This window comes from Odocoileus virginianus, chromosome 5 (assembly GCF_023699985.2).
Source record: "Odocoileus virginianus isolate 20LAN1187 ecotype Illinois chromosome 5, Ovbor_1.2, whole genome shotgun sequence".
Taxonomy (NCBI): domain Eukaryota; kingdom Metazoa; phylum Chordata; class Mammalia; order Artiodactyla; family Cervidae; genus Odocoileus; species Odocoileus virginianus.
Window position 1 is genome coordinate 28,449,657 of NC_069678.1, and position 20,248 is coordinate 28,469,904.

The following is a 20,248-nucleotide window of genomic DNA, read 5'->3' on the forward strand; positions in this document are numbered from 1 at the left end:
ACCCCATAAACCACAGCACTCCAGGCTTCCCTATCCATCACCAACTCCCAGAGTCTACCCAAACCCATGTCAATCGAGTCAGTGATGCCATCCAACCATCTGATCCTCTGTCGTCCCCTTCTCCTCCTGCCCTCAATCTTTCCCAGCATCAGGGTCTTTTCAAATGAGTCAGCTCTTCACAACAGGTGGCCAAAGTTTTGGAGTTTCAGCTTGAACATCAGTTCTTCCAATGAACACCCAGGACTGATCTCCTTTAGGATGGACTGGTTGGATCTCCTTGCAGTCCAAGGGACTCTCAGGAGTCTTCTCCAACACCACAGTTCAAAAGCATCAGCTCCTCAGCACTCAGCTTTCTTTATAGCCCAACTCTCACATCCATACGTGACCACTGGAAAAACCATAGCCTTGACTAGACGGACCTTTGTTGACAAAGTAATGTCTCTGCTTTTTAACATGCTGTCTAGGTTGGTCATAACTTTGCTTCCAAGGAGTAAGCATCTTTTAATTTCATGGCTGCAATCAGCATCTGCAGTGACTTTGGATCCCCCCAAAATGAAGTCAGCCACTGTTTCCACTGTTTCCCCATCTATTTGCCATGAAGTGACGGGACTGGATGCCATGATCTTAGTTTTCTGAATGTTGAGCTTTAAGCCAACTTTTTCACTCTCCTCTTTCACTTTCATCAAGAGGCTCTTTAGTTCTTCACTTTCAAACTTGTAGCATCAGTGAATATTCTCCAACCTTGATGTGGAAGCACACTCAAGCTGGGACACACCAAGAAAATATTTTCCCAGATTTCAGCTCTCACAGGAAATACCACTGAAATAAAGGCCTTTCCCATGCTTTAGAGCCCATCTACTCCCATTCCTTCAATATTATTGTTTCATAAGTTAATCCTCAGTTCTTTTTTCATAGCTTTATCTTATCACTCTTCATTATTTCCTTCTCTTCTGAAAATAAACATATATACTTGATTTCACCTGTCTTGAAACACTCTCCCTTAGCTCTGTGTATCTTGGTCACACTCCTTTATTTCACTACCAAACTTTTTGTAAGGGATTTTATAGGCTTGCTCTCTCCACCTCTTTATTTCAGTAATTCAGAAATATTTCAAAACCAAAGCTTAGAGCTTGAGCTTAGCACATAATATCAAATTCTTAACCTTGTGACCAAACATATGTAGATATTCCTAGTCACAATTTCCTAGTCACAGATGAGGAAACAGATTCAAAGAATCCAGAGTATTTGATGAAGGTAACCTATATCCAAAGTGTGTTCACCATAATATAGATATTGTCATCCTTTCCTAAAATTCTTATCTGATGTTCGCTGTTGGAATGCTTACTCTATTGATATGTTTAAGGCACTGGCCAAGCTCTTTACCCACTTTTTCATGTTTGTTACTTATGACAGCTCTGTGAAGTGGATGCTCCCATTCATTCCTCAACCTCCATTCATCTTCCAAATTCATATGAAATCATTTTTAATTAAAAATGTTTTTACTTCCTAAGTAACTTATTTTTATTTTTTATTTTTAAATTTCGCTTGGAGTGTAGTTGATTTATAATGTTGTGTTAGTTTCAGATAAACAGCAAAGTGAATCAGTTATGCATATACATATACATTTTTAGGTTATTTTCTCATACAGGCCATTATAGAGTACTGAGTAGAGTTCCCTGTGCTGTACAGTAGATCCTTATTAGTTATCTATTCTATATATAGTATGTGTATATGTCAATCCCAACCTCCTAATTTGTCCTCAACCCCTATAACCATAAAATTTCTTTCTACATCTGTAACTCTATTTCTGTTTTGCAAATCAGTTCATTTGTACCCATTTTAAGATTTCACGTATAAGTGATGTCATATGATTTTTGTCTTTCTGTGTTTGCCTTCACTCAGTATGACAGTCTCTAGGTCCATCCAATGTAGTTGCAAATGGCATTATTTCATTCTCTTTTATGGCTGAGTAATGTTCTGTTGGGGCTTCCCTGGTGCCTCATTGGTAAAGAATCCATGTGCCAATGTAGGAGACACAGATTCGATCCCTGGGTGGGGAAGAGTCCCTAGAGAAGGAAATGGCAACCCAGCCACTATTCTTGCCTGGGAAATCCCATGGACAGAGGAGCCTGGTAAGTTACAGTCTATGGAGTTTAAAAAGTCTAACATCAGCTTTATACCTTTCTTTCTGCTGCTGCACTACTTGGTTTCTCTTTTTTTCTCACCACCTTCTCTTTCCTTTTGTATAATGATCGTTAGACCAACAGCAACAAGTTGAAATTAAGAATGTTCAGCATCTATTTTTTTTTCAGTAATTGATATGATCATTCTGTCTTAGTTCATTTCTGGAAATATTTAGCACTGGACTTCCAGTACCTTGACTGGCTTTGGGATAGATGATTTTCCGTGGTTGAATATGAGGAGATGAATTAAAAGGTTGTACGTTCTGCCTTTCAAGGGTCTATGTTTACAATAGATTCTAGAAAATGAGTATTTAAGAAAGGGAATGACAGACATGTCTACTAGTCAAAAATTTGGAAAGTAGAATCTCAAGGAATATTTAAATAATATGTCATTGTGCTGTGCTTAGTTGCTTAGTAATGTCTGACTCTTTGTGACCCCATGGACTCTAGCCTGCCAGGCTCCTCTGTCCATGGGGATTCTCCAGGCAAGAATACTGGAGTGGGTTGCCATGCCCTCCTCCAGTGGATCTTCCCCACCCAGGGATCAAATGCAGGTCTCCCACATTGCAGGTGGAATCTTTACCAACTGAGCCTCCAGGGAAGCCCAATATGTCATTACTATTCTTAAATATTCATAAAGAACATACTATATTTCTCTCCAGTTTCTGTATATACATTTGCATAGTTATGATCTTATGTTTGTGCATAGACTTTTATTTTGCTTTTTTGTTATTCTTTTTTTTTTTTTTTTTTTAAAGTGGCCAGCAAAGCACCTCCTTCGAGCCGGAATCAAACCAGCGACCTAAGGATTCCTTATTTTTTTATTTTTATTATTTTTTTTCCATTTATTTTTATTAGTTGGAGGCTAATTACTTTACATCATTGCAGTGGTTTTTGTCATACACTGAAATGAATTAGCCATGGATTTACATGTATTCCCCATCCCGGTCCCCCCTCCCACCTGTTATTCTTAACATAGTGTAAATATTTCACTACATCCTTAGAAACATTAAAAGATAAATTATAAATGACTGCATTGTATTAAATTATTTGGGTATGTGATTCACCTAGCCAGTCCTCTGATATTACAAATTTTGTATGTTTCCAACATTATAAATATTTTGATGAAATTCTTTGCTCACAATTTTTTCCTGTATTTTATTCTGGTTTTTTTTTTTTGCATTTTAGATTTTAATCTTTTTCTCTTTATTAGATTATTGGTATGTAGTAAGGAAGCTGGGTATGAAGACTTTTAATGCTTTTGAGTCTTGTCAAGTTATTGGCAACTTTCTGAAAGAATTATGTCATTTTACAACATGGCTTCTGTTAATCCTTTTTACTCATGATCTTGTGATGCACTAAAGAAATATAATAATCTTGACAGTATGAGTAGATCTTGTTAAAATTTAGTACTAACTTCAAGGAGAGAGATCTAGGTTTGTACTTTATGTTCTAAGAAACATGTGTTCTATGAAATAGTGGTAGAATCATGAAAAGTGCTAGCTACCTTTTAGTGAATTATCTATTCATTATAACAATAATGTATTTTTAATTAATTAATTAATTTGGCTTCACTGAGTCTTAGTTGCATCATGTGGGATCTTCTGTGCCACACACTGACTTTCTAGTTGTAGCACATAGGTTCCAGATTACTTTTTATGTTCTTGTGCTTTTTATGTTGTTGTTCAGTTGCTAAGACATGTCCAACTCTTTGTGGCCCCATAGTCTGCAACACACCAGGCTCCTCTGTCCTCTACTATCTCCAAAAGTTTGCTTAAATTCTTTTCCACTGGGGCAGTGATGCCATCTAACCATATCATCCTCTGCTTCTCCCTTCTCCTTTTGCCTTCAATCTTTTCTAGCATCTAAGTCTTTTCCAATGAGTCAGCTCTTCACATCAGGTGGTCAAGGTATTGGAGTTTCAGCTTCATCATAAGTCCTTCCAATAAATATTCAGGGTTGATTTCCTTTAGGATTGACTGATTTGATCTCTTTGCAGTCCAAGGACTCTCAAGAGTCTTCTCCAACACACAGTTTGAAAGCATCAGTTCTTCAAACACTTGGCCTTCTTTATGATCCACCTCTCACATCGATATGTGACTAATGAAAAAATCATAGCTTTGACTTTACGGACCTTTGCCAGCAGAGATGTCTTTTATTTTTAATATGCTGTCTAGCTTTGCAATAGCTTTTCGTCCAAGTAGCAAGCATCTTTTAATTTCATGGCTACAGTCACCATCTGCAGTTATTTTGGTGCCCACGAAAATAAAATTTGTCATTGCTTCCACTTTTTCCCCATCTATTTGCCATGAAGTGATGGGACAAGATGTCCTGATCTTAGTTTTTTACTGTTGAGTTTCAAGCCAGCTTTTTCACTCTCCTCTTTCACCTTCATCAAGAGGCTCTTTAGTTCCTCTTTGATTTCTGCCATTAGAGTGGTATCATCTGCATATCTGAGGTAGTTGATATTTCTCCTAGCAGTCTTGATTCCAGCTTGTGAATCACACAGCCCAACAGTTTCTCATGATGTATTCTGCATAGAAGTTAAATAAGCAGGGTGACAGTATACAGCCTTGTCATACTCCTTTCCCAATTTGAACCAGTCAGTTGTTTCATGTCTGGTTCTATTACTTCACCTGCATATAGGTTTCTCAGGAGGCAGTTAAGATGGTCTGATATTCCCATCTCTTTCAGAATTTTCCACAGTTTGTTGTGATCTACACAGTTGAAGGCTTTCACATAGTCAATGAAACAGAAGTAGATGTTGTCCTGGAATTCCCTGCTTTTTTTTATGATCCAATGGATGTAGGCAATTTATCTCTAGTTCCTCTGCCTTTTCTAAATCCAGCTTGTACATCTGGAAGTTCTCAGTTCATATACTGTTGAAGCCTATCTTGAAGGATTTTGAGCATTATCTTTCTAGCATATGAAATGAATGCAATTGTGCCGTAGTTTGAACATTCTTTGTCATTGGCTTTCTTTGGGATTGGAATGAAAACTGACCTTTTCCAGTCCTGTGGCCACTACTAAGCTTTAGCATAGTCAAAGAAGCTGAATTAGATTTTTTTCTGGAACTCCCTTGCTTTCTCCATGATCCAACAGAAGTTAAAAATTTGATCTCTGGTTCCTCTACCTCTTAGAAGTAGCAGAAAATTATGTATTACCTTTCTCACTCTTTATATTAATATTAAATTATATTATCTAGTCTAAAATAATGACCTCATCAGTGATTGGCATCATGTTCTCTGTGTCCTCATACTAGATAGCCACTCTGATGTCTCATAACCTTAAATCTTATGATTTATTATCTTCCTAGAGGAACCTCTTTAGAAAATAAAGTGATAGCATAAAGATTGAGGTCTTGGCCCTGAAACCAGACAGACATGGTTTCATATCACATATCTGTTTTTGTTACATATTAGTCTGGATGACCTAAGGTAAGTTATGCAACTTGTCTTATTCTTATTCCTCGTCTGTAAAATTGGAATAATGCTAAAACTCATGCTGTTGTTGCAAGGAGTAAATGAATTTTTGCATGTCTAGTACTTGGCCCATAGTTAGCACTCAAAATGTTAATACTGATATAATAATCTAATAAATGTTAGACATTAGCTAGTTCTATGCTATTTGCTCTTTATTATTTTTACTTTATGTAAACCTTGATTCTCCAAAGTTAACAAAAAAATCTAGTTCCTACTTCAGCTTTATTTTCTCCATATTTATTTCAAATCTTTTTGAATTACTAGTTTTACTGATAAAATTCCCCCTACATAAGTCCTTAATATAAATTGGAAGTCCACCCAATATCATTAAAACATTTTTAAAAGATCACATCATTAGTTGTAATAAAAAATTAAACTTAGTAAAATTAATATTGAGTCACTCTACCCCATCTGGAGAAGCAAATGGCAACCCAGTCCAGTATTCTTGCCAGGATAATCCCATGGACAGAAGAGCCTGGTGGGATGCAGTCCATAGGGTTGCAAAGAGTCAGACATGACTGAGGTGATTTAGCATGCACTCTACCCATATTGCTTATTCAGGAGCACATTTGCATCTACATGTGATGACAAACGGTCAAAAGTTGCAATCTTCTACTTGTAAGATAACTAAGTACTAAGGATCTAAAATACAATATAGGTAATATAATTACCACTGCTTAATGTTATATGTGAAATTTGTTAAGGGAGTAAATCCTGTGTTTTTATTGCAATGACAATGTTTTTCCTTTTATATCTATATGACATGATGGCTGTTCACTAAACTTATTATGGTAATCATTTCGTGATAAATGTAAGTCAGACCATTATGCTGTACACCTTATACTTATCCAGGCCTGAATGTCAATTTTATCTCTGTGAAATTGGAAGAAAAACATTTAAAAAATATTCATGATAATATAGTACAGAATTCAGTGAAAATAAAGCCACTGTATACATTTTTACTGAATTAAATAAACTAATTGTCAAAGAAGAGGAAAAAAGTCAACTAAATGTCTACATAAATGAATACTGATGAAGAGAAAAGCCACTGCCAACGTTTAGGGGGCTGGCCTGGTGCTATCAACATAGGCTTAGTGTTCTTATCAGTTGCCCTGCCATTCCTGGCTAAATGTTGGTGTTCTTTTGTTGCTCATAGAATAATTTTACAGAATGCTAAGATTAGACAAGACTACTGTGTGACCATGATGGAGCAGGACAAAAACAAGCCCACTTAATCATGTCTGAACACAAAAGAACATAAATAACTGTGGAACGACAGAAGAGCAAACACTTCAGTCTTCTAGCTAATATGACTGACTATTGCTTCTTTACCAGTTATAGCTTTAGCCTCACTCTAGTGTACCTTTCTTATAAATAAGATTTATTGAGATACCCAATCATAAAATTGTCCCATTTTCTAACAATCAACTTCAGGGCATCACTGCTTTCACCCTCTCCCAAATCGTGCAGCCAGAGTCTAGATCTCTGAAAACTTCCACAGTTCTCTGTAGCATGCATTCTCTCTCAGAGCAGCAAGCAACAAACATAACTTGTTCAACTATGGACGTGTTCCTTATTTGGTCTTTGACCAGAGGGCATGACAAAACATAAAAGCTGACAACTACTTAGATTTTCTTTACTTTTATCCAACATCAATTGTTATCCATTCTGTTGAATAGTAGGGCCACTTTTAAGGTCTCATAGTTGGTTATTTAACAGTAAAGTGTGAAAACTTTTGTACAGTTTTATGTTAATAGCTTCAGAAAATTCAGTTGTACGGATTGGTGGTTGCCAGAGACAAGGGATGATGGTGGGAGAAATGGGTACAAACTTCCAGTTATAAAACATGAGTCTTGGGGATGTAATGTAGAGCATGATCATTCCAGATAAAAATACTGCATTGTATATTTGAAAGTTACTAAGAGAATAGATATTAAAAGTTCTCATCACAAGAAAAAGTACATAAGGTAATAGCTGTTAAATTTATTGTGGTGATCATTTTGCAGTATATACGCATATTACATCATTAAGTTATACATCTGAGAATGTTATATATCACATTTCTCAATACAACTTTTGTAAAATTTCATTCTGTTTCTTCATTTGGTGATTGCCATACTTGTTTTTTTATATTAAATAATATCCCTCAAATACTGTTTACCAAATGCTGTTGTATAGCATTCAGTGTTTTTAAAGTAAATTCATTTAAGAGTTAGTTAGAGCCACATTCTAAATTAGAACATACCATTTAGTAGCATGCTGAGACTGTTAATGGTTTGTGATTGTAAATTACAATGTGAAACCTTTGTAATGCTGTACTTTTCAGTAGGACAAAATAAGATATAATTAGTTCACTAACTTTTATATTGATCTACTGCCTGGGAGAATTGTTTAATCACTAGTTCCAAGGACACTAATATTTAGCAAGATAAACATTTAAGTAAATGGAACTTAAGTAAATGGAACTTTTTAACACTCAATTGCAAATTCAATTCAATAGGGAATACTTTCTCATGAATTATTTTTTCACTATCTAATCTAATCCATTTAGGCTAGTTTGGGCGCTTTTTCCCCTATTCTTATAAAATGTCAGAGAGTGTAAACAAATAATATTTCTGTTTGTCTCCTTATAAAGAAAATGTTTTATTTATCAAAGATTATGTTTAACTCTACCTTGTCATAAAATGTATATGTAATGGCAATATGAGATCATCTTTTTTATATTTATAGTAATGAATCATCCAGATGGGTAATAATATGTTCAATGGAATTGCAGAAATTTCAAACAAAGCTAAATTTATATTTAGGTCAACTAGATTTTTTAAATTAAATCAGCAGTACTAGACCCTATTCAGGGGAAGCATAAGCAAGCAGGATAAATATACTTGTTTAAGATGCTTTTAATAGGACTTAATTATTCTGAGTTAAAGGACTAGAATTTGTATGTGGGAAATGAATTGAAAATAATAGTGGACATATATTGAGTACTTACCATGAACTTTGCTATGTAAATATTTAGAAGAGTATTATTCCAGAGATAACAAAATCACTAAAAAAACTTGTACTTGAAAATGTAATTATAGACCAAATTCCTAGAGAATGTTTTTCCCCTTTAGTTTATTAAGAACGAAGAACAGCTTAGTCAGTTAAGGAAGATTGTTACAGATTTCAATTTGAGATTTAAGTCTTAGTCAGAATGTTCTTTATGTTATTTGATCTCTAGCTTCTGTTACTATCTGTAAGTTGTTTGGCTACTTTGAAAAATTATATTTAGTTTTGGTTCTTTCTCTGTAGTTTATTCAGAGAACGTATAGTAGAACTTTAAAAACTGGAGCAAAATATTCAAAGGTACAGATTTTAAAAGGTTAAATGTCAACATTTTAATGATCACTCCCCTAAAATGTATAGTTAATTACTTTAACACTGGAGGTAAAAGGGTCCAATAGAAGTCTAAGTCTCAACATTGCCCAAGACTTTTCATCAGCTTTTACACAAAAGAGCAAAGGGTTAATGATGAAATGATCAGTCTATGTAATACACTACAGTCCTTGAAAATTTAGGATGATTAATTTTGGTGAGGGATGTAGATTGGTTTTTGCAGCCTAGTTATTAGACTCTATTTCTCTTGGTAGCCCTGTGCCTGAAGGGCTGCCTGTGTCTCTATTCTAAACTATGAAGTTCAGGGGAAGTTAAAAATATTCCTGTTGGGTAAACAAAGAAAGAAAGGATGAGAAAGCTATGGATAGTGAAGTTAATGACAGTGAGGGTGTGACAGATATGTTTATGTGATTAGATAAGCAGTGTAGTAAGTTATCACATTTCACCCAATCATAGATGCATTTTTTTCCCTAAATACTAACATATCTAAAATTAGGATGGGTCTTACAGTTGCTGTCAATTGTCAATTGTGAAGTACTAGCTAATGCCTATACTTATGCAAACTTGGCATAGCTAAATTATATTTTACTTATCTAATTGAGTTATGTGTTTTATTGGAACTATGTCTGTTGTTCCTGCATGTGAAACAATGCAACTAAAGCAGGAGAGATTACCAAATTTGTTGAAATAAATGAAACAAATTGTAAACTAAGGCCAAAAGAATGACCAAATCCTTTCATCACACAAGATATTGTTAAAGTATTGAGGCATCAATTTGTTTTAAAACTTCCCATTATTTTTTAACAGAAGCTGCTTAACTTTCAGCAAAATACAATTCAACTGAGGAAAAAATAATACTATGAGCTTTCAAATAGAAAAAAACCGGCATCACAACTTTGAGAATGGATATTAAAAACTTGAGGATAAACCTTGTAGACAACAAAATAGAAGTCTTTTAAGAAATGCTGTATCACCAACAAAATTTGATGAAACAGATTATATTATGTTGAAAAACATGGAAGACAATGTCTCCAAGTTAAAAACAAGATTTTATAGATTTAGATTTAATGAAGAAGATTTTAGGAATAAATGTCCTTAAGTAACATTTTCCTTGTGATATATGTTAAAAATATATATCTAAACAAATATATTTTCAATAAAAATTAGAAGAGTACATTTATCTATATATAACTAGGAGTATTTGCTAATATCATATCATAAAAGTTAGTTAGATGTCTTCTAATCAATATCAGATCAGATAAAATATCATAATTGATCATAACTTTCATAATCTAATAATGAAATATTTTTAAACACTTTTTTAAAAAGTCTTAAGCCCATGTTTAAGGATATGTGATATTTAAATGTTGATACCCATGAATTGGTTGATTTCTTTTTCCCATCTGGTGTTATACCTGTTAGTCTAATATAGAGGAAAGGGAAGAGTGACTTCATTATCATTATCATGGCTTACAGTGATTAAATATTCCAGCTAATGAGCACTAAGTTGAGGGCTCTTTGTGGGCTGTATCATGTAATCCTGACAAAGATCTGAATAAGACATAATTCCATTTATCATTCTAATGTGCAAATGAGGAAACTGAGGCTGAGAGAAATTATGCTCAATGTCACATACTAAGTATGCAGTGGAGTTAGTATTGTAGTTCAAGCAGTCTGGCTCCAGAGTCTGTGCTCTTAACCTCTGTTCTATGCAGGGAGATTATATTGTTTAAAGCAGACACAAAAGACTGATTGGATTAAAAAATTTTATACTCTGCCACTGATTGTGTGACTTTGACGAATGAACCTCTCTGTCTCAATTATCTCTTCTGCAAAATGCTTATGAAAATAGTAATAAAAGTATCTCATTAGGATTTTTTAAGGATAAATAAGATATGTAAAGCAAAGTCTTTGACTGTGTGGATCACAATAAGCTGTGGAAAATTCTGAAAGAGATAGGAATACCAGACCATGTGATCTGCCTCTTAAGAAACCTATATGCAGGTCAGGAAGCAACAGTTAGAATTGGACGTAGAACAACAGGCTGGTTTCAAGTAGGAAAAGGAGTACATCAAGGCTGTATATTTTTACCCTGCTTATTTAACTTATATGCAGAGTACATCATGAGAAACACTGGGCTGGAAGAAGCCCAAGCTGGAATCAAGATTGCAGGGAGAAATATCAATAACCTCAGATATGCAGATGAGACCACCCTTATGGCAGAAAGTGAAGAAGAACTAAAAAGCCTCTTGATGAAAGTGAAAGAGGAGAGTAAAAAAGTTGGCCTAAAGCTCAACATTCAGAAAACTAAGATCATGGCATCTAGTACCATCGCTTCATGGGAAATAGATGGGGAAACAATGGAAACAGTGTCAGACTTTATTTTGGGGGGCTCCAAAATCACTGCAGATGGTGATTGCGGCCATGAAATTAAAAGGCAGTTACTCCTTGGAAGGAAAGTTATGATCAACCTATATAGCATATTAAGAAGCAGAGACATTACTTTGCCAACAAAGATCTGTCTAGTCAAGACTATGGTTTTTCCAGTGGTCATGTATGGATGTGAAAGTTGAACTGTGAAGAAAGCTGAGCACCAAAAAACGATGCTTTTGAACTGTGGTGTTGAAGAAGGCTCTTGAGAATCCCTTGGACAGCAAGGAGATCCAACCAGTCCATCCTAAAGGAGATCAGTCCTGGATGTTCATTGGAAGGACTGATGCTGAAGCTGAAATTTCAGTACTTTGGCTACCTCATGTGAAGTGTTGACTCATTGTAAAAGACCCTGATGCTGGGAGGGATTGGAGGCAGGAAGAGGAGGGGGCGACAGAGGATGAGATGGCTGGATGGCATCACCGGCTCGATGGACATGAGTTTGAGTGATCTCCGGGAGTTGGTGATAGACAGGGAGGCCTAGCGTGCTGCAATTCATGGAGTCGCAAAGGGTCAGACATGACTGAGCGACTGAACTGAACTGGAAGCATTTAAAACAGTGTCTGGTATATGATTAGCATACCTAAATCTTAGCTAATACTACACAATCTACTTCATGGCCAATCTACTTCATATTATAATTGCCCTGAAAGAAACAACCTGGTAATCTCAGAAAAATCGGTCAGGCATTTTCAAAATTTCTTTGCTACCTACATTCATTTTTTAGCAGAATACCAAGTGAGATAGCTCTTTTCCAGTTGTTCTATTTAATTGAACAATTAGGATTAAAGGTCAGTGTTTTCTTTAATGAGTTCTCCTACAAATATATTAACCCTACTCTTTAAATTGGTTTTCCATGGACCTTTTTATTTTCCCATGGATATTAGCAAATTCAAAGTCATTGTTTTATTCACTTGTTAAATGATTTTTTTTTTCCTAAAGATGAGAATACCAAGAAAGTTTCAAAGGACACCTGAAAAATCACAATAATAGGTCATAACAGAATAGAGATTATTATTGAAATGTACTTAATGTTATATTCTTTTTCCAAGAATTGTGTTGTCATAGAACCTTCTTGATAGAATTTAGTTATTTGTTTTGGCTCTAAAAGTTTCCCATGCTTTACAAGTACTAGGGAATCATAGCATAGAGGATAGAATACGTAGTGACACAGATCTGGTTTTTAATCTTGGTTCTATTATTAGTTGTATGACTTTGAACAAATTGTTTTAACATTTCTGAGTTTCTGTTTCTTAGTAAGTATTGAATAAATATCTATTTTATAGGCTGGTTGTGAGGATTAAAAGAGTAAATTAATATAAAATATTTAATGTGTGTGTGTGCTCAGTTGCATAGTCATGTCCAACTCTTTGTGACCCCCATGGACTTCAGCCTGCCAGACTCCTCTGTCCGTGGGATTTTCCAGGCAAGAATACTGGAGTGGGTTGCCATTTTCTATTCAAGGGGATCTTCATGATCCAGGGATCAAACCTGTGTCTCCGGTATCTTCTGCATTGGCAAGCAGGCTCTTTACCACTGAGCCACCTGGGAAACCTGGAAATAAAGTACACCAACTTACATAAAGTTTCCTGAATATTGAACATTATAATTCTTCCAGTCTTTGTTAGTGGGCTTCCTTGATGACTCTGGCTTCCCTGCTGGAACATATGGTAAAGAATCGACCTGAAAAGCAGGAGACCTGGGTTTGATCCCTGGCTTGGGAAGATCCCCTCGAGGAGGAAATGGCAACCTACTCCATTATTCTTGCCTGGAGAATTTCATGAACAGGGGAGTCTGGTGGGTTACAGTCCATGGGGTTGCAAAGAGTTGGACACGACAGAGTGATTAACACTTTCACTGATGGCTCAAATGGTAAAGAATCTGCCTGCAGTGTTGAAGACTGGAATTCAATCCCTGGGTCAAGAAGATAACCCGGAGAAGGGAATGGAGACCCACTCCAGTATTCTTGCCTAGAGAATTCCATGGACAGAGGAGCCTGAAGGGCAACAGTCCATGGGGTCACGAAGAGCTGGGCATGACCGAGTGACTAAGACACACAGACTTAAGGACATAAGCTTTTAAAAGTTATTAATTTTAATATTTCTTATTAGTACTATCATGGAGAATAAAACGTTGGCTGAAATCAGGTTTTAGATTGTTTTTGGATTCTATCCATTTTATCTCTACCTTTATTATTGCAAAATCTAGGTTCTCTATTGGAATTGATAAGAACACTTGATAACTTGAGTCAACAAGTGTTTTATTAACAATGACTTCTACAGTCATTCCTGAGTGTTTAATCTCAGTAGAATTTTACATAAATCAAGAAATAAATGGAAATCCTGATGAACTACACATGGATTGATCCTGCAGACATTTTTGGCAAAACTTGCAAACTTAATTCAGGTAATTAAATGGTTTTCACAGCTGTAGCTTCATCATCCTCTATTTATAATCCTTAATCTATTACAAGCACTGCATTGGATGCTTAATAAATGAAGTTCTAAAGAATGACAACTTTCAGAAAAATGTGTTTACTGGTAGAACATAATGAATATATTTTATATAACTTTGCATGTTATTAGAAATGTCCATATTGAACTTATTTATATTTTTATCAGCATTGCAAATCCAACTGTATATAATTTATTAAAATACCTATTAAAATTTGTAGATGACAACTTTTCTAAATTTTATGAGCATTAATATTGTTCAAAAATAAGTTATAATGCATTTTTTTTTTGCTAATTTTTGAGGTATTGAAAAATGGACTAAAGTAGGGGATTATATTCAAAGATATATAGTTCTACATCTGGACTTAAAGAAAATTCATTCAGGAAAATATGGCTAAGATTATAAAAATGTAGGTGAACAAAATTTTATAGTTCAGGAAACAGACAAGGAAAGAAATTAAAATCATATAGGTTTGTATAGGTATTGATGAGATTTATTTAGACTATATATATGAAAACTGAGTCTTGGACTTATTCAGGGTTGTAAAACTAGTGAGTAACATCTAGTGATTGAAACTCATATTTTACAATTTTAAGCCCAGTGTTCTTTGTTCAATATCAAACGGTAGAAAGAATAAACTTCAGTGTCTTTGTATCACATTTTAAAAGGTTTACCCCTCTTACCAACTTTATTGTTATTCTGAAGATTGTCAATAAAAAGGGTTTTGATGATTTTTATTTCTAATAATAAATGTTAAAAATCTGGGGACACTTACACATCATCTTTTCCCCTGAATATCTATATACCTGTTGGCTCACAATATAAAACATGGGTCAACCTCATCTCTGTCTCCCTCATATACATAAAAATAAATGCATAGACCCACACACAAGCATACCACCTGAAAATGTTAAAGATAAATTTTTCTTCCTCATCTTTATTGGGGAAAATGGCTTCTCAAGACATACATTTTGAGTTCATTTTAGACCATTTTCTTCATTTAATTTCCACATCATAAAGACTATTGATCCTACTTCCCTAATAACTCAAATCTTTCTAAATAGCGATTTTTCCTTTTTCAGACCTCCTGTTGCCTCCCAGTTTGCTTTTGCCCTCTCCCTTGTTCCATCTCCCTAATTCATTACTATAATCTGGATCCTACATTCTCCCACCATATCGCCAAATTCAGCTGTTTTGCATCATTTTATCTTTATCCAACAAATTGTACTTTTACATGGCTCCATGCCTTTGCTTATTCCATTCCCTAGGCCCCAACATGGAGAAGGCAATGGCACCCCACTCCAGTACTCTTGCCTGGAAAATCCCACGGACAGAGGAGCCTGGTAGGCTGTAGTCCATGGGGTCGCTAAGAATCGGACACGACTGAGCGGCTTCACTTTCAATTTTCATTTCCATGCATTGGAGAAGGAAATGGCAACCCACTCCAGTGTTCTTGCCTGGAGAATCCCAGGGACTGGGGAGCCTGGTGGGCTGCCGTCTATGGGGTTGCACAGAGTCAGACACAACTGAAGCGACTTAGCAGCAGCAGCAGGCCCCAACACCCTTCTCCACTTCTACTGCTTCAGAAAAACTCAGTCATCCTGTAAGACCTGACTCAGATATGTGTTCTTGTATTTTACAAATGGCTCCTCTAGCATCAGTAGAACTGCTGTGAATCCATTTTTGTTTTGTTTTATAAGTAAGTTCATTTGTATCATGATTTTTAAATTCCACTTATAAGTGATATCATATGATATTTGTCTTTCTGATTTACTTCATGTGGGATGATAATCTCTAGGTCCATCCATGTTGTTTCAAACTGCATTATTTCGTGATTTTTATGGCTGACTAATATCCATGTGTACTACACCTTCTTATCTGTTCCACGATTGGTGGGCATTTAGGTGGTTTCCTTGTCTTGGCTGTTGTAAATAGCACTTCAGTGAATTTTGGGCTGCAAGTATCTTTTAGAATTATTGTTTTCTCCAGATACATGCCCAGAGTAGGATTGCTGGATCATATGGTAGTTCTATTTTTAGTTTTTAAAGGAGCATACGCAATGTTCTCTGCAGTGGTTATACCAATTTACATTCCCACCAACAGTATAGGAGGGTTCTCAATTCTCCACACCCTCTCCAGTGTTTGTTGCTTATAGAATTTTTGATGATGGCCATTCATGCTGGGAGCTGACTGTGGCTCGGGTCATGAACTCCTTATTGCAAAATTAAGGCTTAAATTGAAGAAAGTAGGGAAAACCACTAGACAATTCAGGTTTGAACTAAATCAAATCCTTTAAGATTATACAGTGAAAGTGACAAATAGATTCAAGGGATTAGATCAGATAGACAGAGTACCTGAAAAACTATGGATGGAGGTTCATGACATTGTTCAGGAGGCAGTGATCAAGACCATCCCCAAGAAAAAGAAATGCAAAAAGGCAAAATGATTGTCTGAGGAGGCCTTACAAATAGCTGAGAAAAGAAGAGAAACTAAAGGCAGAGGAGTAAAGGAAAGATATACCCATTTGAATGCAGAATTCAAAAAAATAGCAAGGAGAGATAAGAAAGCCTTCCTCAGTGATCAATGCAAAGAAATAGAGGAAAACAATAGAATAGGAAAGACTAGAGATTTCTTCAAGAAAATTAGAGATACCAAGGGAATATTTCATGAAAATTTGGGCACAATAAAGAACAGAAATGGTATGGACCTAACAGAAGCAGAAGATACTAAGAAGAGGTGGCAAGAATACACAGAACAACTATACAGAAAAGATCTTCATGACTCAGATAACCACAATGGTGTGGTCACTCACCTAGAGCCAGACATCCTGGGATGTGAAGTCAAGTGGGCCTTAGGAAGCATCACTACAAACAAAGCTAGTGGAGCTGATGGAATTCCAGTTGAGCTATTTCAAATCCTAAAAGATGATGCTGTGAAAGTGCTGCACTCAATATGTCAGCAAATTTAGAAAACCCAGCAGTGGCTACAGCACTGGAAAAGATCAGTTTTCATTGCAATCCCAAAGAAGACCACTGCCAAAGAATGTTCAAACTATTGCACAATTGCACTCATCTCACATGCTAGCAAAGTAATGCTCAAAATTTTCCAAGCCAGGCTTCAACAGTACTTGAACCATGAACTTCCAGATGTTCAAACTGGATTTAGAAAAGGCAAAAGAACCAGGGATCAAATTGCCAACATCTGTTGGATCATTGAAAAAACAAAAGAGTTCCAGAAGAGCATCTACTACTGCTTTAATGACTGTGCCAAAGACTTTCACTGTGTGGATCACAACAAACTGTGGAAAATTCTGAAAGAGATGGGAATACCAGACCACCTGACCTGCCTCCTGAGAAATCTGTATGCAGGTCAAGAAGCAAAAATTAGAACTGGACATGGAACAAGAGACTGGTTCCAATTTGGGAAAGGAGTGCATCAAGGCTGTATATTGTCACCCTGCTTATTTAATGTATATGCAGAGTATATCATGAGAAATGCTGGACTGGGTGAAGTACAAGCTTGAATCAAGATTGCTGGGAGAAATATCAATAACCTCACATATGCAGATGATACCACCCTTATAGCAGAAAGTGAAGAAGAAGAACTAAAGAGCCTCATGATGAATGTGAAAGAGGAGAGTTTAAAAATTAGCTTAAAACAACATTTAGAAAGCTAAAATCATGGCATCTCTTCCCATCACTTCATGCAAATAGATGGGTAAATAAGGGAAACAGTGAGAGATTTTATTTTCTTGGGCTCCAAAATCACTGCAGATGGTGACTGCAGCCATGAAATTAAAAGACACTTGCTCCTTGAAAGAAAAGCTATGACCAACCTAGACAGCATATTAAAAAGCAGATACATTACTTTGCTGACAAATATCTGTCTAGTCAAATCAACGGTTTTTCCAGTAGTCATGTATGGATGTGAGAGTTGGACTATAAAGAAAGCTGAGTGCCAAAAAATTGATGCTTTTGAACTGTGGTGTTGGATAAGACTCTTGAGAGTCCCTTGAACAGCGTCAAACCAGATACCAAGCCAGTCAATCCTACAGGAAATCACTCCTGAATATTCATTGGCAGGCCTGATGCTGAAGCTGAAACTCCAATACTTTGGCCACCTGATGTAAAGAACTGACTCATTGGAAAAAACCCTGATCCTGGAAAGATTGAAGGCAGAAAGAGAAGGAGATGACAGGATCAGATGTCTGGATGGCATCACCAACATGATGGACATGAGTTTGAGCAAACTCCAGGAGTTGGTGATGGACAGGGAAGCGTGGTGTGCTGCAGTCCATGAGGTCGCAGAGAGTCATACATGTCTAAGTGACTGAACTGAAGTGAACTGATTCATACTGATGTAAGGTGATACCTCACTGTAGTTTTGATGTGCATTTCTCTAATAATTACTGATGTTGAGCATATGCTTGTGGCCATCTGTCTGTCTTCCTTAGAGAAATGTCTATTTAGATCTTCTGCCTATTTTTTGACAAGGTTTTTTGTTTTTTGATGTAGAGTTGCTTGAGTTGTTTATCCTTCCTTTTCTTAATGTTGTGTAACACATTGATTTATGAATATTAAGCCATCCTTGTATCCCTGGAATAAGTCCAACCTGATTGTGGTGTATGACCCTTCTTATATATTGTTGGATTTGGTTTGCTAATATTAAAAAAAAACTTTGGGCTGTAATTTTATGTTTTTGTAGTGTTTGTATATTTTTTTAGTTTCAAGGTAATGGTGGCCTCATAGAATGAATTTGGGAGTATATCATCTTCTTGAATTTTTTGTAATAACTTGAGAGGGATGGGTGTTGAATCTTTTTGAAAATCTTGTTTATTTCTGCTTTCATTGCTTTTTAAATTTTTTTTGGTGTCAGATTCAAAAAAATCAGTGCCAAGACCCGTGTTGAGAAGCATATCTTCTATGTTTTATTTAGTAGTTTTTTTGGTTCCAGGTTTTACATTTAAGTCTTTAATTCATGTTCAGTTAATTTTTAGTCATGGTGTAGATAGTGGTGTAGTTTCATTATTTTGCATGTGACCATCTAGTTTTCTCAACACAATTTGTTGAAGAGATTGTCCTTTCCCATTTATATCCTTGGCTTCTTTGTTATACATTAATTGACCATATATGCATGAGTTTATTCCTGGGCTTTCTTTTTGGTTCCATTGGGGTATGTGTCTGATTTTTTACCAATACCATACTGTTTGGATTACTATAGCTTTGTAATCTACTTTGAAATCAGGAAATGTGATACCTCCCACTTTGTTTTTCTTTCTCCATTTTGCTTTGGTTCTTTGGGGTCTGTTTTAGTTTCATACAAATTTTAGGATTTTTTTGTTCCATTTCTATGAAAAATACCATTGGAATTTTGATAGAGATTGTACTGAATCTGTGGATTGCTTTGGGTATGGACATTTTAACAATATTAATTCTAATCCATGAAGCATGGTGTGTTTCCATTTATTATGTCTTCTTCAATTTCTTTCATCACTGTTTATAGGTTTCAGTTTAAACCTTGATTAAATTCATCTGTTAGGTATTTATTCTTTTTGATAGTGTAAGTGGAATTGTTTTCTTACATTTTCTTTCTGAAAGTACATTATTACTGTATATAAATGCAGCTGATTTTTATATATTGGTTTTGTATCCTGCAACTTTACAGAATTTATTAATTCCAACAGTTTTTGTTTTTGTTTGGTGGAATCTTTAGGGTTTCCTATGTACGATAGCAGGCTTCCCTGGTAGCTCAACTGGTAAAGAATTTGCCTGCATTGCAGGAGACCCCAGTTTGATTACTGGTTTGGAAGATCCCCTGGAGAAAGGATAGGGCACCTACTCCAGTATTCTGGGGCTTCCCTGGTGGCTCAGACGGTAAAGAATCTACCTAAATCGGGGAGACCTGGTTTTGATCCCTGAGTCAGGAAGATCCCCTGGAGGAGGGCATGGCAACCCACTCCAGTGCTCTTGCCTGGAGAATCCCATGGACAGAGGAACCTGGGGGGCACAGTCCATGGGGCTGCAAAGAGTTGGACGCAACTGAGCCATGAAGCCAGCACAGCGCAGCACAGCAGTGTATGGTATCCTGTCGTCAGCAAAGAGGGACAGTTTTACTTCTTCCTTTCCAGTTTGCAAGCCTTGCACTTATTTTCATTGCCTAATTTCTCTGACTAGGACCCAAAAACCTACTTTTTATAAATTTTATTTTATCCTAGATTTCAGAAGCTTACAAAGCATTGGGTTCTTTACAAATCATATCTTATTATTTTCAAGAGATTCTGCCTCGTTTTATTGGGGACAATTTATAGATCACAAAATATTC

At 35.9% G+C, this 20,248-nt stretch overlaps 1 long non-coding RNA gene across 1 annotated transcript in view; it reads left to right on the top strand.

Moving 5' to 3' along the window:
• LOC139035175 (uncharacterized) overlaps positions 1-18,618 on the top strand; it is a 35,247-nt gene extending 16,629 nt beyond the window's left edge. The window contains exon 2 of the long non-coding RNA XR_011487760.1: positions 11,159-18,618. This is a non-coding gene — a long non-coding RNA (uncharacterized lncRNA). The remainder of the gene's footprint in view (positions 1-11,158) is intronic.
• Positions 18,619-20,248: the final 1,630 nt, after the last annotated feature.